Genomic DNA, 14565 nt, shown 5'->3' on the forward strand with positions numbered 1-14565 from the left:
AAAAAAAAAAACCCTAAATGGCCTCGTCATGAAACTTAACAAAACCTAAAATTTAAATGAAGAAAGAAATTTTGGTCCCATTCCTCTCAGACCCCTCCAGTCTGTACTGTCATGAATAGCCGATATACTTCTGAAGAGGAATCAGGTGCATGGCATTATCCTACTAGATCAAAAGTTCGGTGCAAAACTATAGTATTATAAAGGGTTGCATAGTCTTGTAAAGAAGGAAAAGAAAACGATATCAGTGGAGCAACATGGACTGCTCAGAGCCAATCCCCCCTGCAGATGCCAAGTTCACTACCACAGAGTTGGTGTGTTAGATTTCCGGGGGGAGGGGGGCCGGGGCCGTCAGGGGCTGGATGAGGAGCAGTGCTAGGTAAGTGGATGGGAAGTTTAAAGGTAAAAACCAAAGGCATACAATTTAAGAAATAATAGTATAGCAGAGGGTCTTAATGGCCTCAAGAGAGAAGAGTGTGCCCAGAGAGTGTCAAAAAAGAGCAAAAATAAAGAAAAAAGGGTAAATTTGGCATGAATGACACCATGGAGATGTGGATAGATAAGAGGCACAAGCCGTGAGAACTGCTATAGTCATAAGAATTCCTACAAACCCATAAGAAAAAGATAAATGATCCAATAATAATAATCAGCAAAATTACAAGCATTTAATTAATTTTTTAATTAAAAATTTTTAATATTTATTTTTGAGAGAGCAAGAGAGAGAGAGAGAGAGAGAACTGTGGAGGGGCAGGGAGAGAAGGAGAGAGAATCCCCAAGCAGGATCCACGCTGTCAATGCAGACCCCAATGTGGGGCTCATCTCCCGAACCATGAGATCATGACCTGAGCCGAAATCAAGAGTTGGAGGCTTAACTGACTGACCCATGCGGGCACCCCCAAATAACAAGTATTTTAGATAAGTGGTCAGTAAGCATCTATAAAGATCTGAACCTCACCAGTCATCAGAAAGGTGCAAATTAAAGCCAGTTCTAAATGAGATGGCATTTCCAGATCTGTCAGATTGGCAAAACGGCGGCCTGACCTTACCAGGTGTTGAGGAGACCCACCGCCGTGAGAGCTCCCATCCCTGCTGAAACAAGCATAAAATGATGTGCTCACTTTGGAAAATAACAGGGTACGACTCAGGTGATTGGACTCTATAACTCAGCTATTGTCCTAACAATAGAGAAAAACTGGCAGGGGGATACCAGGAGATGCACCTGAATGTTCGTGAATATTCCTGTTTATCTGAATATTCATAACATCCTTATTGGAAATAGTGCACACACACGTATACACAGAAGAAATGACTCAAATGTCCCTGAGCAGTAGAATGTCTTCCTTTAGTGGAAACCTGCGATGTTCTTAAAAGAAACTTTATGCAGCAACGAGGACGTATGGATTCAGCTGCCGGGGCCAATATGTCTGATTCTCAGAAACCTGTGAAGGAGGAAAAACAGGTCTCAGAATACGTATAATTTCATTCCTTTAACTAAAATAACTACACCATGCCCTTTAAAAGCTATGTAGATAGTAACATGTAGAGAAAGCGTGAGACTTACTGCATAGAATTCAGAATCACGTCATCTGGTGGGGAGAGCAAGCACACGGGATTGGGATTAGGGTCAGGAAAGGACCGTATGAGCCGTGTTCTTTTCCTTAACTAGATTGGCTACACCCACTTTCAACAATTATTATTATTATTTTTTAATGGACATGTATGTTTCCACTTCATGTGCATGTGTAATATATATGTATATATTTTATGTTTAGTATGAAAAAAACCCGTAAAACAAATAGGAACTGCACTCAATGCAGGGAGAAAACACTGGGATCACATAAGAGTAATATATTGAGCTGAGTTGCATGTTGAACTTGTCCTTTTTCATCAAGGCAGCAAAGGCATGGAGGGGATGGGATGCAGGTCTGGTGACCCATGAACTGCCCAAGTCAGAGGGGGTCTTTGTGGCTTTCTTGGAAATCTTGTCCATTACAGAGATGAGGAAACTGAGGCTCAGAGATTCAGAGTGGTTTTCCTAAGGTTTACAGAGCTTCTTACTTGCAGATTCATTACTAGAGGAAAGGTTTGTGGATCCCTGACTATATTACTCTTAAGGAGGTTACACCTGGTCCCTGAGCCTTTTATAAATATCCCCTAACAGGAATCCGAGAAGGATGGGGAGCCACCAGTCATTGTGTCTAAGGAGCCAATACAAGATGGTAGGAGTATTGCAGGAATGGGCCTACGGTGTACTAGGAGCCCATTAAGGGCCAGGTCTGAGCTGGGCATCTGTGCACATGAGCCACTTGATATCTTAGAAGATCCCACAGGAGCAGCGTTCACGTCCTGTTACACTGAGGAGGAAATGAGTCTCGGCGAAAAGGGGATCGAATGTGCTCAAGATAAATTCTTCCCTTTTATAATTCACCAAGTGAAGGTCTGTTGGGACGGGGCCTGGAGTTTTTGCGGACATGAGCGATATTGAAGTCCCAGACTCTTTGAGTAAGACAAGCGAGAACACCCTGGCCATCTCCCAGGGCTGTGTCCTTTATCAAAGGGAGAATTTGTCCCCAAAGTACTACTGTAGTCATATAATTTAATGGCTCACCAACTTAAAATGATGGAGATTAATTTTACATATGTAGGTATATCCTTCATTGTGTTGAAGAGTGGTATCATTACTGTACAGCTTAGTAAGGGTGTCATTATGCTCACTCTCCACTCAATAGCCCCCCTTTTTTTTTTTTCAAAATTGCCAATGTTCAAAAAAAAAAAATACCCAAAAATGATTTATTTGTTACCAACTAACTTCTTGGTAGTGGTTGTAGTTTTGCTCAGCAGTAAAGTAATGAGCATCATCAAGTGTGATAAGTAAACATAAATCCTGCACCCAGAACTCTATCAGCCATTCATTATACAGATGTTCCTTATACGTCCTCAGACTGGGCCGGCGGGGGTCGTGGGGGGGCGGTGACTACACGTTGACCCGGGAGCTGACCCCAGGCAGTCGGAGGCCTGTCCTCCTCCCCTATGCTGGGAGTGTACCTTCCACCCTGTGCCGACAGTGGAGCCGTTTTCAAGGCCTTGACAACCTTGGATGACGGAGTGAATGACCCTCTTAGAGCTTCTCTGTAAACTCGGAAGATCCTGGTGGCTGGGGACAGAGATCTCCCGGTCCTTTGGCCAAGACAGGCCTTGTAAGTGTCCCTGTTATTTAACCCGCTGCCTGCCCATCTGGCACTTAGTGGGTAGGAGTCAGGGATGCTGTGGAACATTCTACAATGCACAGGGAAGCCCTCATTACGAATCCTCTGGTCCGAAATGTCAATAAAACCGAGGTTGAGAAACATTGTATTAGATGATGATCGTGAGATGTGAGATCCCTACATAATGTGGAAACACAAGCCACACAGATAACAGAAGCAGTCTTCCTAAATAGCAGTATTTCGTATGACTGACTGTTCACATCCAGGTTCGGCCCCTTATAAGTGTGTCTTTTAGTCAAGGTCTGCCGCCCCGCCTCCGTCTCCTCCTAAGAGGGCTCTCGTCGCGCTGATGTAAAGAGGAAATGAGCTACTCCATGAAGTGTGTAAGAGCTACAAGAGCTGAGGTGTGGGTCTGCTGCTCTCACTGTTGCACGAGCTGGAAATAAAGCAACGAGAGAAGAATGTGAAGGTGTGGGCTGGTGTGCTGCTAAGGTGTCGCCCTCTAAGGCTTATCCCAAGGTGTAACAGAGTTGGTCTTCCCCTCCCTCGATGCCCCTGCCCCTCCCTGTGCCGACCAAACTGACCTCAGCGGGTCAGAATGAACTTGGTAACCAAGCACCTGTCATAGGCACAAAGATGGTTCAAGCAAACTTTTGCTTTTTGGTTGGCAGGACAAGATAAATACATGAGAGGAAAATCACATCAAAATCTATTCAAGTGAAGTTTTAAAATGTAGTGAGCACCATCTGTATATTCCAGATACTGTGCCAGGGGTTGGGTAAAGAAAGCTAAAAAGACTCAGGCTCTTCTTTAAATTTCCTTCAGAGTCTTCAGTCTAGTGTGGGAAATAGATTTTTATATACGTAATTATACTATGAGGCTCTGGGGACATTAGCCAAGTGTGTACCAGAGGCTCAGTGGAGGAGGTAACGAATGTTCAGGTAGATCTGGGCAGGTTCCATGAGGGAAGGAATAGGTAGACACAGGTCTGAAGCATGAGCAAGAATTTGTGGAGGTGCTAGGCAGCCTGGGGCTTTCTGGAAAGTACAGGAGGTTTAGTATTGCTGGACCAAGTAGAGCAAGGGTCCATGGTGAGCAGAAATCCGATGTTAGCTGGCTAGGAATGTTAGGTCGTGAAGCTTAGCGCTTATTCCAAAAGTCTGGACTCGCTCCTGAAGGATCTTAAGAGGCAGAATGATAGTATCAGGGTTACATTTTATTCACTGATTTAAGTAATCTGTATACCAAACGTGGGGCTCGAACTCACAACCCTGAGATCAAGAGTCACATGCTCTTCTGACTGAGCCAGTTGGATGCCCACAGAATTACCTATTTAAAAGATTAATAGGATGGGGACACCTGGGTGGCTCAGTCAGTTGAGCATCCAACTCTTGATTTCCACTCAGGTCATGATCCCAGGGTCGTAGGATCAAGCCCTGTGTCCATGCTCCGTGCTGAGCATGGAGGCTGCTTAAGATTCTCTCTCTCTAGGACCACCTGGGTGGCTCAGTCAGTTAAGCGTCCGACTTTGGCTCAGGTCATGATCTCACGGTTCATGGGTTTGAGCCCTGCATCAGACTCTGGGCTGAGAGCTCGGAGCCTGGAGCCTGCTTCAGATTCTGTGTCTCCCTCTCTCTCTGCCCCGCCTCTACTCACACTTTCTCTCTCTCCCTCTCTCTTGAAATTAAAGAATTTTTTTTTTTAAGATTCTGTCTCTCCCCCGCTCAAGCTTGCTCTCTCTCTTACTCTAAAAAGAAAAAAGATCAATAGTATGTGTATGGCAGATGGATTACCAGGGACAACATCAGAATTAGGGGGATCAGTTAAGAAATAACTATGGTATTTCAGATAAGAAGCTGGGAGGTCCTGAGCCAAGGTGGTGGCACAGGGGGTGGACAGAAAGTGTGACAGATAACCAGCATCTCAGGCGCCTCTTCTATTTCATCAACTCATTCCAACATTAAAAAAAATCATAGCTCAGGGATATACATAGCCCTTACTCCACAAGACGTAAGTGCTAAGTTTTAATCCATTTAATCTTCACCACAAATCTGTGACATGTATTGTGTTATCATCCTTGTTTTCCAGAAGGGGACCTCGGGATACAATTAGGTTCAGTTGTATCTTAAAGGGCACGTGGCAAGGGAACAGCAAAGCCAGATTTTAAGGCCAGGCAAGGTGCCTCAGTCTGTGTTCCTCGACTGGCATGAAGCGAAGTTTCTCTCTCTTGGGGATCCCTCTCCTCTCAGTGGGGCTTACACAGTCCCAGTGGGTGGTTATTTCAGCTTCCTCCCATCCTGTGGAGCTCGCTCAGTCTGATGAGCATTTCGTGACAGTTGCTTCTTGTTACCACAGGATGTCACCATTGAAAACCTGCCTTCTAAGACAGGGTGAGAAGATGCCAGTCCCCTCTGCTGTGATTCTCTACTCATCCCCAATGGGCTCGAGCCCCTGTCAGGCAGAACAACCTCAGTTCTCCTAGAACCAAACCTAGCCAGAAGGATCCCCTGCTTCTGGGCTGTCTCAGCGCTCATCTCTGTCACATGGGGTGTCACCTTGTAGCTGTACTGGGAGCCTGGGCTTACATCAGGCGCTGCATCTGTCTCAGAATCCATGTCCTCAAGTCCAATCTGCCGCTGCTCATCTCAGGACCTAAGACTAAGATTCTACCCATTTCTTTAGATGGTATCACTCATAGATGCCTGTTGAGGATTAAAAAAAAAAAACAACCAAAAACCAAAAAACAACTGTTACAGAGCCCGTGTTGTAGATGACTCTGAGAGCTATTTACGTGGCGGAATTGACAGAAGTTGGTATTTAATTAGATGTGTAGGTGATGAGGTGGGTAGAGAGAATGAGATAGGGGACCAGGAAGCCTAGGCTGACGTTGGCTTTCTGGCTCATTTCTGGATGGTGGGTCATTCCCCGAGAGGGACAGAGGGGGATGACAGTGGAGGGCAATTTCCTGGGCTCACCCTGGGGCTTTCCCTTCCAGCGGCTCCCTAGCTGTCCCAAGCCTCCCTGTGGGTCTGAGAACGTACCCTTTTGGAGTGACGCACAGCATGAAGCTTATCTGTGAGGAGGGCACTGGGTGAGGGACTCTCTGGGCCCAGACGGCATCACTCCAGCTAGACAATTAATGGGTGGCATGTTGGCCACCATGGCCACCATCACTATCATTGTGGGGAAGACCCTGGGGCCTGACACGGATCACATCCATGCAGTGCCTCAGTGCCGGCACTGGTGACGGTGGGCTCCCGGAGTCCTCAGGTCCTGTCTCTGGGCCTTCCTCTCTCCTCACCTCCAGCCCATGAGCGTAGCAGACCGAAGAGGAGGTGTAAGGGTAATAAGTCATCGTGCTGTTGCCCCGGAGAGGAACTGGGGAAGTGCGAGGAGTGGGCCTGGGACCACGTCCACTTGGGGCATGTTGCACGTTGCATCTGAAGTCCTCTCAGGGCTCATTAAGCTTCTAGATACAGATGGTAACACATTATGCATGTGTGTAATTTATTTTTGGTTCAAAAACTTAAATTTCATAAAAGCGTAATTGAAAGTCTTTCTCTCACCCAGACTTTGTCCGCCCAGTTCTCCACCCACAGCAGCCCCATAGCTAATAATGTCTACAAGTTTCTTACATAACCTTCCGACGTATTTTTATGCCAACGCAAGCAATTTCAAATATACATTTGTGTCTTCCCTCCTTCTTTCCCAAGAGTTTCCTTATTATAAACACTGTTCTGCACTTTGCTCTTTCATGCAATAATAATATATCCCGGAGACCTTTTATGGGGGGCGACTGAAACACATCAGGATACAAGCCAACCTTGGGTTACAGACACATCTGCGCTGCCGGACCAGCAAATGCAGAGGGAAATGCCGGGAACTTGTACTCACGTTCAGAAATAAGGCTGCATCACAATGCAATGTTTATGGCAAAATAAATGCACATTATTTTGATCACATTTTAAAGACAAAAAAAAATTTTGTGAAAGAAAGGAATCCATTTTCTCTATGAAGAAGTAAATATTCATTTATTTGCCATTCACCATTTACTGAGCACATATGTTGTCCACGGCGCGGGTGGGTGCTGTGGGAAGGACAAGCATGGCAGACAGACGGCCGCCTTCCTCTGAAGACCCTCTGGCCGGGGCAGCCGTACCCTCCTGGTGACCTGGTGACGCCCGCCTTACCCTCACCGCACACACTTCAACCAAGGGTGACTTTCCCAAGTGGGTGACCCAGCCTTTCTCCTGCTTAAACTCCTTCAAGGGCTGCCTGCTGTCATTAGGGCCCAATTCCAACCCCCTCACTTGGCTCTCAAGGCCCCTGACGTGCACCCCGCACCCCCCGAACCTCCCCCGGCCTGCTCTGCCCCGGAACCGGGATCGCTAGTGTGGACACACAGCAGTGCTGGCGGGCGCGCCTCCAGGCCTTCGCGCGCTCGGTCCTCTCCTTCTGGACGAACGTCCCCAGACTTCACCCCTCCCTCCCTTGCTTCCTGTCCCTTCTTGCAGGTATTTTGCCCCATTACCTCCCTCCAGCCCGCACCTGGAGGAGCCGCGAGTCCCCGCGGCCGTGACGGCTGGGTCACAAACTGTGGTCCTTGCTGGGACGCGAGCCGGTGCAGCCCAGCCTGCGGCACTGCGCCCTGTGCCCCGTCCGCGGCCCGCTCCTCATCCGGACCGCGCGCCGGCCACGGGGCCTTCCTGACACTGCGGGCGGAACTGGGGCCCCCGCGTGGGCAGCACCTGGCGCGAGGGGTGCTCCGTGGGCGGCGGCTCGGCCGCGCCCCTCCTCCTCTCGCCCCGGGGGCCACATCTCACGGACGTCTGAACCCCCGACGTCCAGCAGGGAGCAGGCGGGCAGCACCCAGGGGTCGTCGGTGGGTCGATGGCCCCGGTGACCTTGGTGCTGGGACGCAGAGCTCAGGGCTCTGGCCCCTCCTCCGGCGTCTACCGGGCGGCTCCCGGGGGCCGCTCCTCCCCGTTGACCGGGCGACCCCCGGGGGTTCCGGGAAGGGCCCCGCCACGCGGGAGGGCGCCTCCGACAGCTCACTGAGCATGCTCCGGCCCGCGGGCGGCGGGGGCGGGCGGCGGCGGGCGCCCCCAGCCGGCCGGCGGGCGGCGAGCCCGGCGCGGGCAGGCGCGCGCGGGGCCGGGGCGGGGCGCGGGGTCGGGGGCGAGCGGGCGGCCGCGTCCCGGCGGGGGCGGAGACGCGGGCGGGAGCGGAGCGCGGGCGCCGCGCGGAGCCGAGCGGGCAGGCGCGAGCGCAGCCGCCCCGCGCGCGTCGTCCTCCGCAGTGGTGGCGGCCGGCCCGGCCGGGTGCCCAGCCTCGCCGCGCGGGCCGGCTCGCGGGGCCGCCCGGAGGCCGCGGCCGGGCAGCTGTTGCGCCGCGAGGGGGCAGCTGCGGAGTTCCATAACCATAGCAACCGCATCAGCACCGCGGCGGCGGCGGCGGCGGCGGCGGCGAGGGCAACGGCTCTCGCTCCTCCTCCAGGCAGCCTCGCCGCGGGCACCGGAGACCCAGCTTGCGCCGCGAGGGGGCAGCTGCGGAGTTCCATAACCATAGCAACCGCATCAGCACCGCGGCGGCGGCGGCGGCAGCGGCGAGGGCAACGGCTCTCGCTCCTCCTCCAGGCAGCCTCGCCGCGGGCACCGGAGACCCAGCTTGCGGGGCCCGGACCCCGCGGAGCGCCCCCCGCCGCTGCGGAGAGCCCGCAGGGAGCGGCCGGCGCGGCCCGGAGCCGAGGGCAGCCCTGCAGCGGGAGACAGGTAGGGGAGCGCGCTCGGGGTCGGCGGCTGCAAACTCTCTCCTCGGTGGCAGTGACGTTTCTGGAAGCGTGGTCGCTAGTTGGATGGCTTTCTGTTACTTAACAGGGATTCCGCCGCGAAATGTGTTTTATCTCCTTCGGTCTCCCCCAGCCGGACCGTCCTCCGAGCTCCAGGCACATCTGGGCAGGTCCGAGAGGGCAGGAGGGCAGATGTGGGGTGTGGGGGGGAGATATGCGGGGTGAATGGGGGTGGCCCCCGCAGAAGTCCCACACGGAGGCTGAGGGGACACATCCAGACCCTTGTGCAAGCGGGTCCTCTGAGCTCGTGAACCCCCGGGGCAGGTTCTGGAGAAGCCGGTGTTGGGGTGAAGGGGGCGGTGGTAGCGATTCTCTGTGATCCAGGCTGACCCAGAGACCTGTTCTCCCTGTGGCTTGGCTGGGGACAGGGGTGTGTGTGGCGGGGGGGGGGGGGAGGCACTGCAGCTTGGCTATGACATGGACAAGGACCAGAGCGCACAGCAGCTCTTGATCTGTAAAGTCCGCTTCCAACCCAGCAACCGGAGGGGACATTTGGACAAGGGAAGTAGTAACTGTTATCGTTTCGGGACCCAGGGGGTTTCCCTGGAGTTCATCATGTTATTGCCTTTGACTGTTGGGGGTGGAGGGGGCTAAACAGAAAATTATACATGAGCGTCAAAATGCCCCCTCCCTGTCTCCTCACCTCATTTCTATCCCCCACCTCCACCCCCCACCCCCCCCACTATTGCCAGCAAAACAAGACTAACATCGAGTATAATAACACTCTTTGTTCCCTTGGCCACCCAGGGCTCTAGCTGTTGGCAGACTATCCCATTTGGAGACAGAGAATTTTGCTTCAGTTCCCTATTTGAACTAGGGAAGCAGTGGTTTTTCATCAGGTTCTGATGCTCCTGCTATTAAGAGATGTGTCAGAGCTGAGAGGCACCTGTCCACACAGAGGGATGGACTCTTAACTGCATCTGCAGGCTAGAGAGAGGGGCAGAGGTTTGGGCAATGATTCCAGACCTAACTCTGTGGGGGCCAGGGCCCCAGAAGAACACAGGGAAGGCAGATGAAGTTAGGTGAATAATGTGGACCTATAGGCTCTTGCATATGGGTAAATGGGTCTCTGGGTAATTTCCAGGATGGGCAGCCACTGACTTTTGTAGGGCTTTCTCTTTATATCCTAGCCTCGGGGGACAGTGGTAAGTCCCAGTTAAAAGGCCATGTTCTCTAATTGGGCTTTTAATTTATTCTGTAGTTATGTTGCCTGTGGGGATGTGATTTGACCAGCATTTCAGCTGGGATTCATGTCATAATGAGGATGGTATTATTGTATTCTAGGCAGATGGTAAGGTGTAGAGAAAAGAGGACAAGATCTGGAGTCAGAAGACATGGTTTTGAGCTCTCATTTCACCGCACACTTGCTGTGTGACCTTGAGATGCTCCACCTGGCTGAGATTTCCTCTCGCTCATCTGTAGAATGGGGATGCTAAATTCTCGTACCTTTCCAGGCTCTTGTGACCATCGAGTGGGGTGATGGAGAGGACGGGTGGAGAGAGGCTTTTCGAAACCTAACATGCCACGCAAATAAAAAGAATTATCATCATCCCCTGAAGAAACTCCCTTCCTCAGATCAGCAAATCGTTAAACAGACATCAGCAATGAAATGGGGGTAGAGATATGGGTCACTGACTCACTGTTGAAATGCTATAGTCTGGTCCAAGATACACTCAGGGAGATATAAAGAGGGCTTTCTCAGGGGCAACACAGCATGTCATCCTTGTTTACAAATGTTGAAGGTCAAGAGCTTTGCCATCCAATGCAGTACGCTACTTTAGGAACACCGGGGTCTGCTCACCTCGCAGTTGGACTAAGCGTTCCCATAGTTTAAACAGGGATTTGCACATAGTAGGGGCTCATTTAAGTGCCGGTTAGATGGATACGTTGGGCAGAGCTCCTCGTGGGCAAGATTCACCTTCACGCAACTCTGCTCCATCATGACAGATGTTTACCAAATGTTTCCCCAATTTGCATGCTTCCAGTTCGATATCATCATTGCTGAGGCAACCAGAATTTTCTGGAAGGAGCCAGGACTGTCTTCGACCATCCTCTGCTCTTTTATACCCCTCCTTCTGGTCCTCCAGGGCTCTCTGCCTGGAACGGCCATTTCCCACTTCCCTCTACCCTTGGTGACCCGATCCCAGTGCCCTTGCCGATGAGAAGCCTTCCTGCTCTCTTCTCTGCGCTCCCACAGCACTTGGGGCCTGCTCTGTGACTGCCCGTGCTGTGTCACATTGTCACCACTTGCACATGTGTCTGCCGTCTCCGGAGCTCATGCTTCCTGAGGGTGGGAACCTTGCCTATTCTACTGTGGTTTGGGCCCCGGCTCCTGGCGTAAGACTGCGCTGGTGAGCGGTTGAGTACGTGGAGAAGCCTTACCTGCACCACGGCCACGTGCAGAGGCCGTCCCGGCCATCTTGCCTCATCTTAGCTTGTGCAGCAGGTCTGAAGGATGCTTGCTGGGTTGTTGTGCCTTATTAAGGTCGGCCCACTGAAGCACAGTGAAGGAGAGCAGAAACACATATTTTGCCTTAAAATGCTCATTTTTTTTTCAAGTGGGTACTTTAGAATAACTGTAATCTAGTGTTGAATGGCCTTCAGATAGCATTTGCTGAAAACATCTGATGGAATATTTTAAACTCAAAATGTATTTCTCTCCTTTAAATTTCCTTCCTTGATTTCTAGTATTATGGAAAAGGACATCGACTGGACCGAGAAAGGCTCGAGTTGAATGTGGTTGTGAGGGACCCGGATGTAGGACACTTGATCTCCTCATGCCTCAGTTTCCTCATTTGTAAAATGAGGATGATAATACCCATCTAACAGGGATGCCGGTATTTGGAGTGAATCAAGAGGTGTGCGGGAAAAGCAGTTCATAAACTGTAAATTACTATACTCAATAAGTTCTTTATTTTCCTTAATTTTTTGTTGTTGTTCTGGAAAATGAGTAAAATCTCTGTGTCTGATTACACAGCACCAGACAAGATGGGCTGGAAATTCTGGCTCTCCCGCTTGTGAGCTCTGTGTGACCCCGTAATTTTGTCCCCGTCAGCCCTTTGCCATATCTGCATAGCATTATAATAACGGCTACCTTTCAAGATGGATCGGGAAGGTGTATAGTAAGAGAGGTGTCATGATGTCTGTAATTTTCAAATAATAGATATAATTGCCAATAATAGAAGGTTTCAGAATTTTTTGAAATGCCCCTGATGCATTTCCTCTTTGTGTTTTACCTACCTTTCATACAGGGAGAGAAAGGGAAAGAGAGAGGGAGGGAGGGAGACAGAGAGAGAGAATACTAATATACCCAGAGCTGTGTTTTGCATGTGAGGCACTGTGGGGGAATAGAATAAGCTAAAGATTTAGATTTGCAGACGGAGTCCTCACTCCAGCTCCAATACTAACTGCTTATGGGACTGTCGCTCTGGGCGTCACCTCAGTTTCTTCATCTGTAAATGGCCTGGATTATTTCCATGGCTCCATCTAGCTCTACTTTTTCAGTGTTTCCATACCCTCGTCTATGTTTCTCTTCACCAAAGCTACACACCTGTGGCTCTTGGCTGTCCTTTTGTCTAGATTCATCACCTGTCCTGACTCTACATTTGAATTCACCATAAGCACCATATTTCCCTTCTGTTAGAGTTCTCCCCAGTCTAGAAGGCCAGTGGCCCTCAAGAGGATCCTGGGACTCGGGAAGGGCATGCTCTCCTGTATTCATTCAAAATACAAGAAACTGTATGGACGAAGGCGGTCTTACCTGAGCAAGCTGCGGGAGATTTGCAGACATCTCTAATATTCACTGACCTTCCCGGACTCTGGGTGCTCAACAGCATCAAATGTTTCTGCTCAAACGTGAATCATTTCTACACCTGCCTCAGGAGTGATTCCCAAGCGAGATAACAGCACCACAAGGGAAACTGACACCACAGGCCAGGACCCTTTCCTGTGGCCTTCCACCTCTGGTCTGCATGGACAGGCACTGTGGTGTGCCCAGTTCAGGAAATCTGAGTCAGTGGTCTGCTGTGTGCCACTTGGCATGCTCGGACCTGAGGGCCAACTGTGAACAAGACAGGGATCTGCTCCATGTAGCTTGGTGGAGACTGGAGGGAAGGGCCATCAGGAGGAGGAAGTAACGTGGAAATCCCTGGAAGCAAGAGGTAGCAAAGACATGAGATGGATGTGCAGGACTGGAACACAAGGAATGGAATAGAGTCCATTGAGTCTGGAGAGGTAGTAAGGGGCCACATCTTTGAGGGTTTCAGGAGCCACACTAAGGAGCTTGTGCTCCAAACTTAAGGTCAGGGGAGCCATGGGGAAGGTTTGGAGTTGGGCAGAACACTCTCCCTAGCTGCAGAGTAGAGGTTGGACTCAAGAAGATGGGTCAGCTGAGAAACATGGCGGCATCTTAGGACACTTTGCTGATACAACATGATTGAGTTTAGGCAGTGAGGGTTGGGATGACTCTCCCTGTCTGCATGATGGACAGGAAATAGAGAAGGAATACTGAGGAGGGAGAGAGGGAGAAGCATCAGATAAACGAACATGCTGTATCATTTATCAGAGAAATATCAATGAACACTTTTGACCATTGGTGCAGGTAAAGGGGAAGGAGAGGTCACGGGTGACCCTCAAGGCTTTCTTTCTGTCCTTACAGCAATCACTCTGGTTCAAGCCCTTCGTCTCTCACCTGGACTAATACACCAGGCTCTGAATGACATGCCTACCTGCACCTCTGCCCACCCCTGCTAGTCTATTCTGTACATGGCAGCTCTTTGTAAAACTAAAATCAGATGTGATGAGATCACTTAGCGAATTTCAAGTATCCGGTACAGTACAGTTACCTGTCATCACCATGCTGTGCTTTGGATCTCCAGATCTTACTCATTTTGCATAACTGCAACTTTGTGCCCCTTGACCATCCCCAGCCTCTGAAAACCAGTGGTCTTACCCTCTGCCTCTGTGAGTTTGACTGTTTTAGATTCCACATTCAAGTGAGATCGTATAGTATTTATCTTTCTGTGCCTGGCTTATTTTACATGGCATGATGTCAGATCTATTCATATTGTCAAAAATAGCAGGATTTCCTTATTTTTAAGACTGAGGAATAGACCACTGTATGTATAGGCCACATATCCTTTACTTATTTAGACACTGATGGACATTTAGTTTGTTTCCGTATCTTGGCTACTATGACTAATGCTATGGTGAGTGTAGGTATCACTGAGAGGTCCTGATTGAAATTCCTTTGGGCATACAGTGAGAAGCGAGATTGCTGAGGGTAATTCCATTTTTAATCTTTTGAGAAGCCTTCATGCTGTTTTCCATAATGGCTATACCAATTTACTTTCCCACCAACAGGGCTCCAAAGTTCCCGTTTCTTTACCTCCTCATCAACCCTTACCTTAATTTTTTAAAAATAATAGTCATTTTAACAAGTGTGAAGTGATATCTCATTATAGTTTTGATTTGCATTTCCCTGATCATGAGCGATGTTGGACACTTTTTCATGTA

The 14565-nt window shown here is 50.1% G+C and overlaps 1 protein-coding gene and 1 long non-coding RNA gene across 3 annotated transcripts in view; one reads left to right on the forward strand and one right to left on the reverse strand.

Moving 5' to 3' along the window:
- Window positions 1-5225: 5225 nt before the first annotated feature.
- On the reverse strand, window positions 5226-6389 carry LOC120232331. The gene is made up of 2 exons (XR_005528542.1): window positions 6245-6389; window positions 5226-5905 (listed from the first exon to the last, which is right to left on the reverse strand). It is a non-coding gene; the product is annotated as an uncharacterized LOC120232331 (long non-coding RNA).
- A 2539-nt stretch (window positions 6390-8928) lies between these two features.
- FAM135B (family with sequence similarity 135 member B) overlaps window positions 8929-14565 on the forward strand; it is a 281275-nt gene continuing 275638 nt past the window's right edge. Inside the window, exon 1 of one of the 2 annotated variants that reach the window (XM_039232988.1) lies at window positions 8929-8974. The gene's annotated coding sequence lies outside the window, so the exon portion shown is untranslated. The remainder of the gene's footprint in view (window positions 8975-14565) is intronic. The other variant, XM_039232987.1, reaches the window with a different exon arrangement.

Source organism: Hyaena hyaena, unplaced genomic scaffold (genome assembly GCF_003009895.1).
Source record: "Hyaena hyaena isolate Hyena2069 unplaced genomic scaffold, ASM300989v1 scaffold_69, whole genome shotgun sequence".
Classification (NCBI taxonomy): domain Eukaryota; kingdom Metazoa; phylum Chordata; class Mammalia; order Carnivora; family Hyaenidae; genus Hyaena; species Hyaena hyaena.